The sequence below is a fragment of the Schistocerca gregaria genome, chromosome 7 (assembly GCF_023897955.1).
Source record: "Schistocerca gregaria isolate iqSchGreg1 chromosome 7, iqSchGreg1.2, whole genome shotgun sequence".
Lineage (NCBI taxonomy): Eukaryota > Metazoa > Arthropoda > Insecta > Orthoptera > Acrididae > Schistocerca > Schistocerca gregaria.
The window spans coordinates 145,711,082-145,729,859 of record NC_064926.1 but is presented as its reverse complement, the minus strand read 5'-3'; the positions used below and the strand labels follow the sequence as shown (position 1 = coordinate 145,729,859).

At 41.5% G+C, this 18,778-nt stretch overlaps 1 protein-coding gene and 1 pseudogene across 1 annotated transcript in view; both read right to left on the bottom strand.

The window, feature by feature from the left end:
• Positions 1–18,778, bottom strand: part of LOC126282335 (uncharacterized) — a 636,605-nt gene that overhangs the window by 329,247 nt on the left and 288,580 nt on the right. The gene's annotated exons all lie outside the window — the stretch shown is intronic.
• Positions 8,841–8,957, bottom strand: LOC126282614 (5S ribosomal RNA; annotated as a pseudogene).

The window sequence follows — 18,778 nt, the reverse complement described above, 5'->3', positions numbered from 1 at the left end:
TAGTGCTCCGAGCCATTTGAATAATTTTTTAAAAATCAGACTAAAATGTATGAAACATTTTACCAAGCCCCAAACAGATTCCTAGCCCCATATAGCGAGGCCTGAAAATGTGAGATTCTGAATTTTTAATAGCTATGAAAATACTTGCGAGATGTAATTGATACATCAATAGTTCACCGTCTTGCTATTACACTACTTACTAATTGATGCATGAACAGCTCACCTCCCTACTATTATTTATTATATTTAAATCTTACAAATATTCTCATACCTATTAAAATTCACAATCACAAATTTTCAGGATTATCTGTATGGGGATAAGAATCTGTGTGGGAACAGGATAAATTATTTGATACATTTGTAAGTAGGATGTTTAGGTTTTTATATTGGACGCCACGTAGCGCTCTGTATGAAAATCACTGGCTGTGCTGTGTGCAGTCTGTGGCTGGTTTGCACTGTTGGAATAGCCGGCATTGTAGTGTTGGGCAGTTGGCTGTTAACAGCGTGTAGCGTTGCGCAGTTGGAGGTGAGCCGCCAGCAGTGGTGGATGTGGGGAGAGAGATGGCGGAGTTTTGAGAGGGGATGATCTGGACGTGTGTCTATCAGAGACAGTAAATTTGTAAGACTGGATGTCATGAACTGATATATATATAGACTTTTTTAACACTATTAAGGTAAATACATTGTTTGTTCTCTATCAAAATCTTTCTTTTGCTAACTATGCCTATCAGTAGTTAGTGCCTACAGTAGTTTGAATCTTTTATTTAGCTGGCAGTAGTGGCGCTCGCTGTACTGCAGTTGGACGAGTAAAGAAGATTTTTGTGAGGTAAGTGATTTGTGAAACGTATAGGTTAATTTAGTCAGGGCCATTCTCTTGTAGGGATTAGTGAAAGTCAGATTGCGTTGCGCTAAAAACATATTGTGTCAGTTTAAGTACAGTCATGCATAATTTTTCTAAGAGGACGTTTCACATTTTATTCCGATTTAAAAACTTGACATATTAAAAATTAATTTTTAATTAAATAATCATTACACATATCAACTTCAGAACTTCGTAGCTAACTTCCGGAAATAAATTAGCAGGAAAATTAAGTCTCGAAAGTGGCAAGGAATTCTTCCTACATACTATTCGAGAGTTGTACGACCGAAGAATAGTCTGAAACTCACACACTTAGGATTGAATTGCAGAGTAATCTTGTAGATGTAGATTCAGGATCTTATCGTTCCAGTGAAAATATGTTGTTCTGTATGGACTCATTTTCCCCATTAGGCAACATTGCTATATTGAGCCCCTTAATAGTCTGACAGGAAATGTAGTATAGCTGTGCCCGACATCGTTGAATATGTAAACATTTATTATCCATAGGGAAGATATTACTGGGGAAGCAGGCAGTCGACCGTGGAGCGTGACAGTTCGACATTCATCACAATATCGAGTCCTCACGACAGCACATATAAGGCTGGGAATAGTTTTGAGCAGTGATGGGAATTTCTCGTACTTTTCATGCAGGGGCACCGCCGTTCCTCCTGCCGGGATACGGCCTGTCACGAAGACATCACTTTAAATGACACTGTTCCACCAATAGGCAGCAAACCGGCTGCGTACCATTCCGTGAATGGGCCCCTGACAAGCGCGAGCGATTCACATACGACAGATTTATGGCCAGTCTGAAATAGTGCACCAACCGCGACCGCCTTCCGCCGTTCAATATCCAAGCGGCCACAAAAACCTGCCCCAAGCCACTGCCGTACATGACGGATTGGTCCTTAAACGCTCGTTTTTCTGAAATTATCTGAAAACCACTGCAGTGTTTAAGAAGGGTACTAGGAGTAATCCATCGAACTACAGACCTATATCATTGACGTCGGTTTGCAGTAGGGTTTTGGAGCATATACTGCATTCAAACATTATGAATCACCTCGAAGGAAACGATCTATTGATACGTAATCAGCATGGTTTCAGAAAACATCGTTCTTGTGCAACGCAGCTAGCTCTTTATTTGCACGAAGTAATGGCCGCTATCGACAGGGGATCTCAAGTTGATTCCGTATTTCTATATTTCCGGAAAGCTTTTGACACCGTTCCTCACAAGCGACTTCTAATCAAGCTGCGGAGCTATGGGGTATCGTCTCAGTTGTGCGACTGGATTCGTGATTTCCTGTCAGGAAGGTCGCAGTTCGTAGTAACAGACGGCAAATCATCGAGTAAAACTGAAGTGATATCAGGTGTTCCCCAGGGAAGCGTCCTGGGACCTCTGCTGTTCCTGATCTATATAAATGACCTGGGTGACAATCTGAGCAGTTCTCTCAGTTTGTTCGCAGATGATGCTGTAATTTACCGTCTAGTAAGGTCATCCGAAGACCAGTATCAGTTGCAAAGCGTTTTAGAAAAGATTGCTGTATGGTGTGGCAGGTGGCAGTTCACGCCAAATAACGAAAAGTGTGAGGTGATCCACATGAGTTCCAAAAGAAATCCGTTGGAATTCGATTACTCGATAAATAGTACAATTCTCAAGGCTGTCAATTCAACTAAGTACCTGGGTGTTAAAATTACGAAAAACTTCAGTTGGAAAGACCACATAGGTAATATTGTGGGGAAGGCGAGCCAAAGGTTGCGTTTCATTGGCAGGACACTTAAAAGATGCAACAAGTCCACTAAAGAGACAGCTTATACTACACTCGTTCGTCTTCTGTTAAAATATTGCTGTGCGGTGTGGGATGCTTACCAGGTGGGATTGACGGATGACATGGAAAGGGTGCAAAAAAGGGCAGCTCGTTTTGTATTATCACGTAATAGGGGAGAGAGTGTGGCAGATATGATACGCGAGTTGGGATGGAAGTCATTAAAGCAAAGACCTTTTTCGTCGCGGCGAGATCTATTTACGAAATTTCAGTCACCAACTTTCTCTTCCGAATGCGAAAATATTTTGTTGAGCCCAACCTACATACGTAGGAATGATCGTCAAAATAAAATAAGAGAAATCAGAGCTCGAACAGAAAGGTTTAGGTATTCGTTTTTCCCGCGCGCTGTTCGGGAGTGGAATGGTAGAGAGATAGTATGATTGTGGTTCGATGAACCCTCTGCCAGGCACTTAAATGTGAATTGCAGAGTAATCATGTAGATGTAGTTGTAGATGTAGAAGTTAGGAAAGGGCATATTGGCGTACGAATTGATAATTTACAAAGGTCTTGCAGAACATAAGTATGAAGGTACAATATTATGGATATGGAAGATAATGTAGATGTAGATGAAATAGGAGAGTAATTTACTTCTATACAACGGTCTCCGATTCGAACACAGTGAATAAAACTCCTGGCTTATGCAGATTACATAGTGTTGCTGCGTGAAACTGAAGAAGAACTGAAACACATCTACAGGTCTCTCAGGTACAGTGCCAGCAAAATGGTGCTTTTGATTAACCAAGAGAAAACAGAATATATGGAAGTAGGACAAGTCATACACCCAAATTCTTACTTCTAAATTCAGAAACGTTCCTCAGTTTAAATACCTTGGATCACGTTTCAACAGTAAAAATATCATAACAATGGATGTAAATGAAAGAATAGCCTCAGGGTCAAGATGTCTGTACTCACTAAGCAACCTACTCTAAAGTAAAGCTTTGTCAGTCACCACAAAGATGAAGATATATAACACTATCATCTGCCCCATAATACTGTACGGTTCAGAAAGCTGGACGCTTACAAAGAATGAAAGTGAAAAACTGAATGTTTTCGAAAGAAAAGTAATGATAAAAATCTGAGCACCTGTGTTGGAGAATGGCGTATGGAGGATTCGAAAGAACAATGAAATTTATCTGTTAATGAAGCAACCCACTATCATCCAGAAATTAAAAAGTAGGAAGCTGCAATGGGCTGGACATGTGGTTAGAATGGAAAACAACAAATCACCAAGGAAGCATTTGAAGGAACTCTCCAGACAGCAAGACCATTGAGCCGACCTCGTACAAGATGGAAAGATGACATAGAGAAGGGCATAGCAGCATTAGGAATTTCCGCAGGGTGGAGAGAGACTACGAGAGATAGAAGGCGGTGGAAGCATATCGTTGATGCAGCGCGTGGTCTACAGGGCCTGTGATCGCTGAGAAGAGAGAGAGAGAGAGAGAGAGAGAGAGAGAGAAAGAGAAATTTGAAAAGAAAATGATCCTGGACCTATCTTTGCTTAGAGGCGCTTGAATGTTTCTTAATGGTAAAACACCTGCTGTCGGACAGGTGTGTCTATAGATACTATTCGGAATTGTAATTAGACGGGACACTTAAAATAAAATAAACATTTTATTCAGAATGACTGACAACTTTTCTTACCGACACGTACAATTTGCTCAAACTGTTTACCACCGACTGCAAACCACTTCTGCAATCGCCATTCGAGAGAGAGAGAGAGAGATGAACAGATGAAAGTGCATAGGATGATGCGCCGTTGTATGATGTGGCGGTCCGACGGCACGTATCATCTGGCACAGTGGGGGCTTCATGATAAACGACACCTTTCAGTGCTCCCCAATGAGAGGAATCAAATACGACCATTCTACTACGGTATTCCGTCCCATCCGACGGTAGGAAACTTTTCATTCAGTTTTCGCGTTCCAGCAAGAGACGCGAGTGACGGGCAGCCATCCTATTGGAATCAAATACGCCGTCGCCTATCCAGTGGTACGTCTTCTGGAAGGTCACGTGGAATGTTCGTAAGAATGTTAGCATACGTATTTCCATAAGCAATTTCTTTTGATGGCACATCATACATTTATGCTCCACGCTCGTTGGTGTTAAACCTGACGAAGCATGCGTGGATTATTCGCTGCCTTGTAGTGCATGTTACGTAAATTCACATTACTGTGGTTTGTGAACGTTGCTTCGCCACCAAAGAGAACACACTGGAAAAACGTAGTGTCGTTTCCCAGGTGTTGCAGAGTAAACCGATGAATTTCTATATGCCGTTCGGAATCACGTCCTCTGAGTGTCCGATATGACGTTCCAAATCACGTGCCTGACTTCCTGATAGATGATATGGGTAGAATTTATGTCGATGCAAGAGGGATGTTACGCCTTACGTGACTCACCCTGTATAATGCAGATAGTGTTTTGACCACCGTCTCGCTAGAGAAGCTAATTCCAAGAATTACAAGCACAACAGCGAATAATATTAATTGTCCTAATTACCTCTTCAGTAAAAAAATTAAAGAGCTGTGTGGTACGGATTCACTGAAAAAGGAATAGGTTAATAGCGCACTTCCTATGGGATCAAGGAATAGTTAACCTGATAGTGCGCTGAAGTGTGAGGCTCTAAAAGCTGTTGAAGGAGACGAAGACTTGAGTGCAGCAAGAGGATTTAGCATGCATTACTGATGTAGATGTGAAAATACTTGCACAAGATAGACTAGAGTAGCACGTACACCTGCACAAAAGCGCTCTTTGGACCGACGATTACATCAACGTGGTTAAGTTTTCGAAAGCCATGAAACTAATAAAAACGTCTGACACATCGTGCCGTCTTGCAGGTCGTAGCTGTCGTTCCAGACTGTACCGCCCACAACTCGAGCAGTCAAGCTGGAAGGCCCTGCACGACAGTCCAAAAGCACTCGGCTGCCTTCGCTCAACCGTCCGCTGCTCCATCAAAGCGAGCAGTCGCCGTCCCACACGACAGCTAAAAGCCGCCATGACTACCGGTTACATTGCCAGCCATTTAAGTAGGCGTGAAAACCTCTCCGCTCTCCGTTGACGCCGTCATTATAAGACTGAAATACTACTGGTCCTCTATGGACATTCAGACCTCGTAAATACACGGTTCAGACACACCGAAGGCTATCTGAATAGTACTGTCGCAAAACCCACGTCCGCAAGATTAATTTTACACCATTTTCCCTTCCAGTACACATTTTGCAACTAGAAATGTAATCAGTAATTCGCACCTGAACGAATGAGTGGCTTTTAAGCCAACAAAATCTGATTTATCACAAAAAGTGTCTCTTAAGTAGTCCAGTAGTCTTATTTACTCCCTACGCTACCCTTTAAGCCTCTCGAGATTTGTGCTGTGCACAGAATGAATTGACATAATCGTTAATTTTTACGTTCGTATGCTAGTCGTATGTGACAGTCACCATAAAATGTCCTGTAAATGAAAAAATCGTGTTGTTACAGTCAAATGGAAACAAATCAAATTCCTCCTCAACAGTTACTTATGGTTTGGTTTCCCTTGCTCTGGTAAATTCTGTCATTCAACGAAAATATATTTTATTTATGCCTTATTCCTTCATTGCGTTTTCTGTCATGTAGGGACCATTCTTTTACTGATGAGCCGCATTTCAGACAATTATATTTTGTTTTGAAGATTTCATTTAATTATTACACTTGTTTGTGAAGAACACCATTTTAATTAAGCAGCAGATGAATCCTTTCCCGAATGATTAATCATCATGAAAAGAATTCAAGTATGGCTTTAATTATGAAATTACTGTGACTCTTGCAGCTGAACGATCGTTTACTATAATAACACTCCAAGGGGGATTCGAAAATATTTCACGAAATTTATGACAAAATACCTATGTCGCCTAGAGAATGCTTCACGAAATGATATTCACGAAACGTGTATAGAATTCACACTGAAATACATCACTTTACAATACAACTTTACCTTCATTGATTTCACATGCACACGCTGTATTATGTAGCCTGTGACCTATAAATCAGTAACATAAATGTGGTGGCGATTGTCATTCGATGGACGAAAAGCTATTGTAAACTGGAAAGCCGAGAATGTTCTATAATTATAGCAGTAACTGAGACATGGACATGCAACAGATTTGTTAACATGCCTAAGTATATGGCTCATTCGAAGTTAGTTTGAAGTTTATGATGCCATGTATGACGTGTACCGATACAGAGGTGGAATGCATTCTAAACCAACACTTTCCACGCTCTACGTTGTGGCGCTGGAGCCTTCACACATACACAGAAGAAATCTACGCTGCTCTGTATATGTGACGCTTAATTTGGCAGATTCAGTTACGCGACATTCTTAAAGTAGCAGGAATTGATATCTTAATGACATGAATTAGATGAGGATGAACATAACTGAAGAATCCATTGCTGTGGATGTTTTGTATCATGTTGCAAGTTGATGAAGACATTGTTTGGAAAGTGACAGAATTTCGTGCGACGATGCCATACCTACATTGACACTAGAGAACGTAATTTTGAACAGCTGTTGTAAATTTAGCAGCTCATCTACATCTACATCTAACTGATTATTCTGCTATTCACAATAAAGTGCCTGACAGAGGGTTCAATGAACCTTGTGCAGTGAAACTTGTGCAGGCAAATGGAATTCATTATTATCACAGCGTAGATTTAACATTTTCCGTCTCTCTAACCTCAAGCTACGTGCGCCGTTACTAGTTCATCAAAAGCGGAAATTATGAGAGTATTGCTAAGTTCTCAGCGGGAATTCTATACGTCACAATCAGGATTCGGAAGTCGATGCACTCAGTCTGAGCGCTGGGCGAGGTTAAAGCCGTCGGCACACGGACCGTCCTGTCGAACGTTAACGCTGAGCGTGCCACGTTCAACGTGCTGCTGAACGCTCAGGAACGATGCGACTCGTGCATACGGCACGTGGGAAAACGTGGTATGCGCAATCGCAACGCACTCCAACGGCAGATGAGGGATGTTTCTAGTTCGTAAATCACAATGTTTACTCAACGGGCGCTCGTAAAATTCCCACGTTAGCTCTAATAAAACGCACATTTCTTCCATCGTCCACGAAAAGGAAAGTACCATGTCCAATCAATAAGGACACAGGCTTATAAAAGTTCAATTACAAACAGTGCGGTACAAATTTGGAATACTTCTCCCACATTTTAGTAAAACCCCAAGGTCAGTCTCACTTGATCTCTGTTCCTACCCAGTAGCAGAATCTTTGCAACACGTGAATTACGAAGCGTAAAAGAAGAAGGAGCAAAATATCTTTATACAAGTAGCGCAAGCTGTCCTTTAGATTAAGCCAATCGAACAAAGTCACCCCTAAAAAAGAGGGTGAAATTGTATTTACATAACATCAAATGTTATAGTCTATACTTATATTAAACTGATAATAAAGTATAAGAACCTAATAAAAACGCGAATGTTAGGAAAAAAATTGGTTGTGTCAGGGCGCGAACCACCGTCCCAACAAAAGAACTCATATTGGGCCAGGAACGCTATTCATTACGCTAAACCAACATCACACCTTCCGTATCTTACCACTTGCTAAAAACCTTAATCGTAGATATGTTGCTAACTGAAATTTAATTATTAGAAACTGTACCAAGGACAATGCGTTTTGGGTGGATCTTGAGTGTGTAGCTGCCTTCAAATGGCCTACTCTCGTTATACGCAAGTTACAATAATTCTTATGCCATGAATATGTTTCTCATTATTTAATTGGAACGAATCACACAGTTAACAACGGGTTTTCCAGTGACTCTCAATTTGCTGGTGCTCGGAACGGCATATATACATACACAGGAATTCTATGACAGCACGTTGCTTCTGACGAACGTCAAGTGTACCAGCCATCTTGAAGACATGCTGTGACGGAGCCACTCACGGGTAGAGGTTGAATTAAGATTGAAAACAATCAAAAGCACTCCGTCTTCAGGCCACAAGTGGCCCATCGGGATCATCCGACCGCCGTGTCATCCTCAGTTGAGGATGCGGATAGGAGGGGCGTGGGGTCAACACACCGCTCTCCGTGTCGTTATGATGGTTTTCTTTGAGCGGAGCCGCTACTATTCGGTCGAGTAGCTCCTCAATTGGCATCACGAGGCTGAGTGCGCCCCGAAAAACGGCAACAGCTCAAGGTGGCTGGATGGTCACCCATCGAAGTGCCGGCCACGCCCAACAGCGCTTAACTTCGGTGATCTAACGGGAACCGGCGTATCCACTGCGGCAAGGCCGTTGCCTTGAAAACAAGCGGGAAGGATGTATCTACACACTGTAAAACTTTCACACATGCAGAATTAAAACTGTATTTCTACAATAATAGTGAGCATTTCTTTTGGAGTGACCCTCGTATACATGCAAATAGAAGCGATGAACGAAAATTTGTACAAAGGGCAGTCTTCGAATACTGCCTCCTGCTCACCATGCAGATGCGGTGAATACTACGCCACCCTGATTCAGTGGGTTTGCACAAATGCACGGACTACCCTAGCACACGTCCCTTGTGGTCAGCACAACTGCCTAATGAGCAGGCGTCCAAAGTTCGAGTCCCGGCCTTGTCACACATTTTTATTCGCTGCTTCAGTCTGCATATATACATACTTAATTATTACTTAAATTATCAGTAGCTAATAAATTAGGAGTAGTAAATAAATTGCTAGTTAATGTAACTAAGGAAGAGACACCGGTTTTCGAAGTAGGTCTATGGCACTTTCCTACACTGATCATTCAACTCATAATAACTCAGTGATAATTATTAATGCACCATACATAATTAGTTCCTGGAAGGTGCTTCTATTTCTTAGTGTATACCTTAGATAGTTTCACATTGTTGAAGGTTCTTCTTCATGACGGAATCTGCAGAATGGAGTGAATGAATCGATGAAAGAGTGAATGAAGTAATAATCTTGCATCAAGAGATTTACGCTGTAGCGACTTTCCCAGCTGAAGTTGTGCCGTATACTTCACTCTCCTTGGTTCTTAAACGCTCTCGCCCCCCAAGAATGGAGAAAACTTCCGCGGCTAAAACTTCACCGCCTGTTTGTGAAAAGTCTGATCACAGCTGAGGTTTTATTGGTTTTATTTCGTGCTTCATATTTTGAGGAGAATGCGTGTATCAAAGCTATTTTCACAGCCTTTGTTAAGTAACGACGAAAGGAACGGTAATAAGGCCCTGCGTAGAAACCACATCGAAACTGATGTTACATAATCTATGAACGGGATACATTTAACTTCCTTTACTTAATGTACGGACAGAAATATTTTATAAACAGTTTAAGAACTAGAAAGAAGCGGTTTCGAAAGAGGCAGCACACTAAAACAATTCGCTGTATCTCTGGACTATCGATGCACTTAATCAACTATGGTTTTTTTTAATGGTATGATGTTTCTTGTGGGAATACATCTGCAGGTGTATTTCTCAACCAAACATGCTGTCTGTGTACGTTGTGCCACAACTACTTTCCCCCTTCCTGTTCCATTCGCCAACTGTGTACGGCAAGATGCTGTCGCCCCCACCCCCCTCCCTCTTTCTGCACCACAATATACGACCGGATTGTTCTGATTTCACACTTGAGGTCATCAACCGAGTCATGCGCTTGAGGAGACTGGTGTTCTTGACTCATTTTAGCGTGCGTTCCCACAATTTTGATATTGAGGGTTTCAGAAACGCACAGCACCTTCGTGATAACGTCTCTGGTTGAAGGTGATTGAGCATTCGTGCGAGGTTCTCGCATTGACTAAAAAACTGCGTGACAAAGACCGGATCTTAGACTCTCGCCCATATCTGCCGTTAATCCAACTACACCAAAGAACAATATGGAAGATGGAGGGCTTTTTTTAGTAACCTCTTTCCACTGTGGACTACAATGCCCACGATACGGCTAGATTTATGTGATCGCTCCACATGAAACTGCCCCGGATAGATACTCCCAGATACTTGGCGGTCGTTAACATGCTAGTGACGAGAATGAGATTTTCACTCTGCAGCGGAGTGTGCGCTGATATGAAACGTCTTGGCAGGTTAAAACTGAGACTCGAACTTGGGACCTTTGCCTTTCGCGGGCAAGTGCTCTACCATCTAAGCTACCCAAACACGACTCACATCCCTTCCTCACAGGTACTAGCGGAAGTACAGCTGTGCGGACGGGCCGTGAGTCGTGCTTGGGTAGCTTAGATGGTAAAAAAAAATAATAATAAAAATGAGTAGCTTTGAAGTAAAAAAAAGACGAAAACAGTTTGTTGCTTACTATTCTTTCGATGTTCGTGAAGTAAAACTTCAGACACAAAGTTTTTATTACTTCTTTAGTACTAATTCTATTAGCAACACATTTTGCAAGCAGTATCCACAAATACCACTGAATTTATCTAAGAAATTATATCACTGTACGATATACTTCAAGAGACATACGTCATAAATAATGAGATGCGTGAAACACCAGCTTCTCTTAAAATGGAGCGCAAATTTTCCAGTCTATACTCGTCGAATATTTGATAATGCAACAACGTAGCGGGTGCCAAGAAACTTTAAACATAATTTGAAACCAGTTTGCGTTTTGACATTTTTATTAAATACGGGTGAGTAATCCAAAACTAATAAAACCAACATAATTAGAGTTTTCGTCTTGAACCACAAAGGGTTTACAGGCTCGACGTCACAAATTTAACACATTAACTCATTTTTAAAGCAATCAGACGTTTAACGCTGTTTTATGCGTGGGGGTGGCGGTGGAAGGTTACTGGTATGGACTAACAGGAGATGCTGCAGGTATTCCAAGACGGGAAGTGCGAAAGGTTATCGGTTTGTTTGATTCACGGGAAAGAGTCACGGGAATACTGAGAAATTTGAATAGGCAGGTGATTGAGAGTATATGCCAAATATCTTGCGAAAACATGCTTAGTAAGTTGCAAGAGACAGTATTGAGTAATCTCGTAATACACTGAAGTTCTCTACATACCGCTCCTGTAGGGGCCGCGAATACAAAGTTAAACCATTTACATCACACATGGTGCCATTTAAACATTGATTCTTCCCACGCTAAATATGCGAATGGAACCCCAAAATATGGACAGTTACAAGTATCCTCCGCTATGCTCTTCGCACTCATTTTCGGAGGATGGATGTAGGTTCAGAAATTGTGTAAATTATTTATAGAATGTCTAACTCAAAAACTAATTACTGAATTGTGCCTACATTGGAGTTGTCTGATCTTAAAATAACATTCATCACTTCAGATTCAAAATACGTTACACAGTCACCCAAAAATTTCACACGAGGGAAATATAAGGCCGAAGAATAATTGAACAACAAATATCGTATCAACACATAAAATCGGTTTTCTAATAAAGTAACAAAAATCAGAGTTTGATGCCCGGTCGACAACGAAATAATTAAAGTACAAACTAGGATATCATATGGCTGGGGAAGGAAATAGACCGAGTCCTTCTCAAAGAAACCATCCAAATATTACGAGTAATGGATTTAGGGAAACCACAGGAAACCTTAATTCCCTTTCGAATGGGTCCCCAGTGCCTTAACATATGGGCGCGCTCTCTCGATGGGATGTTTAAAGCTGAACTATGGCGGCAGACTACGGTCGAAATTTAGCATAAAAAAATGGCTCTGAGCACTATGGGACTTAACAGCTGTGGTCATCAGTCCCCTAGAACTCAGAACTACTTAAACCTAACTAACCTAAAGACATCACACACATCCATGCCCGAGGCAGGATTCGAACCTGCGACCGTAGCAGTCGCACGGTTCCGGACTGCGCGCCTAGAACCGCGAGACCACCGCGGCCGGCGAAATTTAGCATATTTCTGGCTCTTTGTACGAAATGTTTCAGTGCGAACATAGATATGAGCAACGGGAAAACTTTACGAGACGTTCCAAACGGATTGTAAGACACGTAGGACATACATTATACGAATATATATGGTACTGAAACATAAACAAGAAATATGTCTACTACTATAAATCATAAAACTTGCCATATCGGGAAAATGTTGTACGCCGTACTTTTTTACGAAGTAACATTCGAACAAGTCCCATGTAGAAAATTTTTTTGCAGGGGGCGCCACGTCTGTGAAGATTCGAAACTAATCTCTGGATTATGAATAAATCAATAATCAAGGCCACTGTATTTCATCGCCGACTTCGCTTACGTTCGTACTAACATTGATGTTTTGTTACAGTTATTCTAGAGTAATCAAATGCTCTTCAGTTGTGTATTATATTCCACTTCATTGACCTTAGCTACTTCAGTATAGTGGTAAGTACATGTTACAAATATTTTCCTTATAGAAAATCACTCGCCCCTCTGCACACATTCAGTCGTAGAGTACCTTGTATCGTTATTTTCACTGGTGGGGTGAAATAGCGCAGGTGAGAGTGCGTTATATCAGTTAATGATGACGTAAAGTACACTGCCGAACTGTAGGACCCCTACAATTGGGATAAATTCTAGTGTTTGATTCCACCCGTCAGCTTTGACTAGCGACATCATACCGGGCCCTAGGATGCAACCAACACTCACAAAATTTCAAAATGACGGCTAATACACTTAAACGTCTCCATGGCGCCGAAATGTAGTCATAAATCATAGAAGTGCGAAAAATAAATGAATAAACTAACGGGACAACTATGGGAAAATGGGATTCTGGAATGTGAGACACTAACATGTAGCGTAAGAACACAGAATCTCGGTAACAGTAAAATATAGAGAACGAAAAAGACAGGAACAAGATGTAGCGAAAAATGAAGAAAAATTGGAAAAGTGGAATCGAAAACTAGGACTGAGCTACATAACTCAGGATCACAGGAACAAGATGTATCGAAAAATGAAGAAAAATTGGAAAAGTGGAATCGAAAACTAGGACTGAGCTACATAACTCAGGATCACTTAAAAAATGAAATTCTAAAATAAATTTCATTACAATCCTAAAGAGATATGAGAAAATATAACGAAACGTAGAATGAACGACTAGAACTGAATTATACAGCTAAAGTAGATAGAGTGATACCAAAAAAAAAAAAAAAAAACAAATCCTAAAATAAATCGTGCCACATTCGGAAAAATAACAGACAACTATATGCGAGAGCCTAGATTATAAATATGCTCTTAGGTTCCTGCCTAACTACTATCTCGGAAATCGTGCCACATTCGGAAAGTAACAGCCTAATATTTGTGAGAACGACGATTTCACACGCAGCAATTTAAGCTGTACTTCTAGGTTGCTGCCTACATACACCCTAGGAAATCGCGGCATGTCTGGAATAAATAGCGCAGCTTACGCCAATTACTAAGAGAACCACATATAACATTTAATGCCAGACCAAATACATCCTTCTCATCGTAAGCTAATGCGTCGCACATGACATCGTCGTTCAAAGCCTAGATTTGGAGTCGCACGCTAGATTTTCAACTGACCGGACATGTGAAAGCAATTCACGATAGTAATGTTACAATGCAATATGGATAACATGACACAAGAATGATATGACGCAACTGAAGTACGTACTTACTGATGCAGACAGCCGATGCGGACGAACTATCCAACCGTCACCTCGCAACGGTCTTGGCTTTGTGTCGTCATCCGACATTGTTGTTGCAGATTGCCGAGTCGCTGTCGAGCTACCGCTGCAGATCTTGTAGCGCTGATTGTTTATACGAAGGAAGGAAAACTTTTATTGTAGCTGACAGTTTTTCGTCAGCAGCTCTCGTGCCTACAGCAGTTCCGCAAGAAATTCAAGTACCTATAAGATACTATGTATCGTTGATATCTGGACTGCAGCATTAGTTGTTATTAGAAGTGTGCATTGGAAGTGTACACTACTGGCCATTAAAATTGCTACACCACGAAGATGACGTGCTACAGACGTGAAATTTAACCAACAGGAAGAAGATGCTGTGATATGCAAATGATTAGCTTTTCAGACCATTCACACAAGGTTGGCGCCGGTGGCGACACCTACAACGTGCTGACACGAGAAAAGTTTCCAGCCGATTTCTCACACAGAAACAGTAGTTAACCGGCGTTGCCCGGTGAAACGCTGTTGTGATGCCTCGTGTAAGGAGGAGAAATGCGTACCATCACGTTTCCAACTTTGATAAAGGTCGGATTGTAGTCTATCGCGATTCCGGTTTATCGTATCGAAACATTGCTGCTCACGTTGGTCGAGATTCAATGACTGTTACCAGACTATGGAATCGGTGGGATCATACGGAACTCCGTGCTGGATCCCAATGGCCTCGTATCACTAGCAGTCGAGATGACAGGCATCATATCCGAATGGCTGTAAGGGATCGTGCTGCCACGTCTCGATCCCTGAGTCAATAGCTGGGGACGTTTGTAAGACAACAACCATCTGCACGAACAGTTCGACGACGTTTGCAGCAGCATGGCCTATCAGCTCGGAGACCATGGCTGCGGTTACCCCTGACACTGCATCACAGACAAGAACGCCTGCGATGGTGTGCTCAACGACGAACCTGGGTGCACGAATGGCAAACCGTCATTTTTTCAGATGAATCCAGGTTCTGTTTACAGCATCATGATGGTCGCATCCGTGTTTGGCGACATCGCAGTAAACGCACATTGGAAGCGTGTATTCGTCATCGCCATACTGGCGTAACACCGGGCGTGATGGTATGGGGTGCCATTAGTTACACGTCTCGATCAACTCTTGTTCGCATTGACGGCACTTTGAACAGTGGACCGTACATTTCAGATGTGTTACGACCCGTGGCTCTACCCTTCATTCAATCCCTGCGAAACCCTACATTTCAGCAGGATAATGAACGACCGTATGTTGCAGGTCCTGTACGGGCCTTTCTGAATACATAAAATGTTCGACTGCTGCCCTGGCCAGCACATTCTCCAGATCTCTCACCGACTGAAAACGTCTGGTCAATGGTGACCGAGCAACTGGCTCGTCACAATACGCCACTCCCTGCTCTTGATGAACTGTGGTATCGTGTTGAAACTGCATGGGCAGCTGTACCTGTACACGCCATCCAAGCTCTGACTCAATGCCCATCCGTATCAAGGCCGTTATTACGGCCAGAGGTGGTTGTTCTGGGTACTGATTTCTCAGGATCTATGCACCCAAATTGCGTGAAAGTGTAATCATATGTCAGTACTAGTATAATATATTTGTCGAATGAATATCCGTTTATTATCTGCATTTCTTATTGGTGTAGCAATTTTAATGGCCAGTAGTGTAATTATTTCACTATATTGTTGGGTACCTCAGATGTCACCTCACAGTTTTATTAATATACACATGGTTAAGTTTCTTCATATGTGAATGAATGTCTGAATTTGCTCCTAAACTCAGTACCCCCTTGCTGTAACTATTTGGCTTTAAAAGTATCGTAAAGGAAAGGAACTGTTCAAATGGCTCTAAGCACTATGGGACTTAACATCTGAGGTCATCAGTCCCCTAGAACGTAGAACTACTTAAACCTGACTAACCTAAGAACATCACACACATCCATGCCCAAGGCAGGATTCGAACCTGCGACCGTAGGAACCGCGTGCTTCCAGACTGAAGCGCCTAGAAAAAGGACGTGTTCAATGGAGTATTGCGCTCCTCTAACGATCAAGTAGAGTGGGCAAGTTTTGTTGCTGTCAATCCCTGCGAGCTGTTTACGTGATCACAGCACGGAACACAGGTAGACGCACCCTGGTAAAGGGACGCCATGCCGATGTGAGTCGGATGGTAACTGTGAGAGTACAGACTGATGTCGTGGGACTGGGTGCGAGTGTAACGTTCCCTCTTTCTGTTTATTTAGGTTTGATTTGTTTGATTGTTATTCTTTATTTCTATTATTCGGAATCTTTTTTTTTTATTAAATTGAGCCTGAAACTTACGTAATAAATACTTCGCGTGAAATACGATTTGCAGCATAAACAAAAATTAATTTCGGAAATGTAATCCACTGAATATTAAAAGTAAAGCTTTTGAACAACGCGCGTGACTGACTAGATACATTCAGAGGGTACGTACATTCGCGTGCGAGTGGTTGCGGTCTGATGAGAAATTTTCATTGTGAAATAATTTCGTCGTAACACACTCGGAGATTGCGAACGTACATTCAGAGTAGAGGCACGTACGTTCTATCATTCCCCGTGGCCTGGGTAAAAGAATGGCAATTATTTAAATCTAAGAGTATTTCTTTTGCATCGGACTAGTATTTTTATAAGAAAAAGAAGATTGCAGCTTCTGGATGTCTCGGCAAAACGAATCGGAAGTAATTCTACCGGCCACGAAAGGAAAGTAGAGAGCACAATCACGTACCACTATTGTTGAGCAGCGCCGTTTTGAAGATCTTCGGTTCCATCTAAAACTCGCCTTCTCTGCTTAACATAAATACTCCATAGACATGGGAATAAGGCTTGTTGTGCGATGAAAATAATATAAAACACATCTTGCGTCTTTTAACTCATTCATTTACCACACACACACACACACACTAGTAATTAGACAGTACGACATCCCACCAGCCCATCAGAACAAAAAGTAGTCGTTCATACAAGAAATAAAAAACGAAGGGCGAAATTGTTCCTATGTCTCTCAAAGATAAAAAGTTTACCAGATATTTCTCTGGTGTGTCACTGGAACAATTTTTCAGCACCTCTGCGATTAAATCACAATATTTTCAGTTCCTTTACACGAGGCACTGATAAAGTTAACACTTTGTGTAGGATGTCGCCACAACACGAGTACGGCTAGTAAAATAATGAAACAGGTACTGAAATTATTTCAGGGTTCGACGACTTGTCTAACATGATAGCTTAAGGATGTTTCAACGGGTGTTAGTCTTGTATGTTAACAGTTGGTTCCGAGAAGCAACGTGAACGATAATAATGTACAGCTAAAAAGTTGACTAGCTGTGGTTTTTCCTCTAATATAATCACCTTCCCAAGAAGAATTATTGCAACAAAACTGTACAGTAACGCCACATGGAATCAGCAACGCCTAGAACCAGGATTCGCTCCATGGTACAGATGAAACACAGCACATTATTATCATGCTCCGGAAACCGTCACCTCGTGTGCAGAATACAGATAAAGGCATACTTTAAAATAAAGACTTTGGGATTCAGTGCTCAAGACCAGATATTGCATCTCACAGAATTTTTCACTAACATTTTCTTTTTCTGTCAGAAAATCATTGGGCAAATAAAAAGTAAAAGTGACCTTTATAGGGTCTTAAACATTAACAGACAGTTCTTATACTGCAGAATGAACATTCAAAAGTGATGCAATTAATTAATTACGAAGTAACAACTTCACTTCCCAGGTTTGAAGTCGTAGTTCTCAATGACATGTCGAACCAGTCCCTCCACGATACAATACTGTACAAATAGTTGCATATCTACATACATACTCGCAGACCACTTGACAGAGTACTTAGATTGGTACCACATGATTGCATTTCCTCCCCTTATATATCTCTGTGCGCGGTGTAAGTAGCCTTAATTTCATTTCAGAGTCCCTACGGCAGAGATACGTAAGTGGCCGTAGAATGGCTCTAGATCTTCCACGTAGCTTCTACAATTTGGTGAGTAGGCTTGCGTGGGATAGTCTGCGTGTGCCATTAAGCGTTTTCATATTCAGTGTTTTCAACATTTCGGTGAAACTCTCTTATGAATGAAACTTTCTCATGTACGAAAAAAAAAAAAAAACTTGCCACCTTCTCTGTATACGTTCAATTTTCCCTGTCACTCTGATGTAATATGTCGCAAACACCTGCGCAGTATTTTAAGATGGAACTCGCATGTGATTTATAAGCCCTCTCCCTTGTAACGTGATTGCATTTTTCCGGTATTCTACCAATGATCCCAAGTCTGCTATCTGCTTTACCTACGACAGAGTCTTTAAAATACTTCGTTTCATATTCCTACATACTGTCGCACCCAGATACTCGTCTGACATGACGAATTCTAATTGTGAAAAACTTTTTTATAATCATGGTATAACACGTTATTTTGTTTCGTGAATAGCACAATTTTACGTTTCTGTACATTTCTTGAAAGTTGTAAATCCTTTTACCACT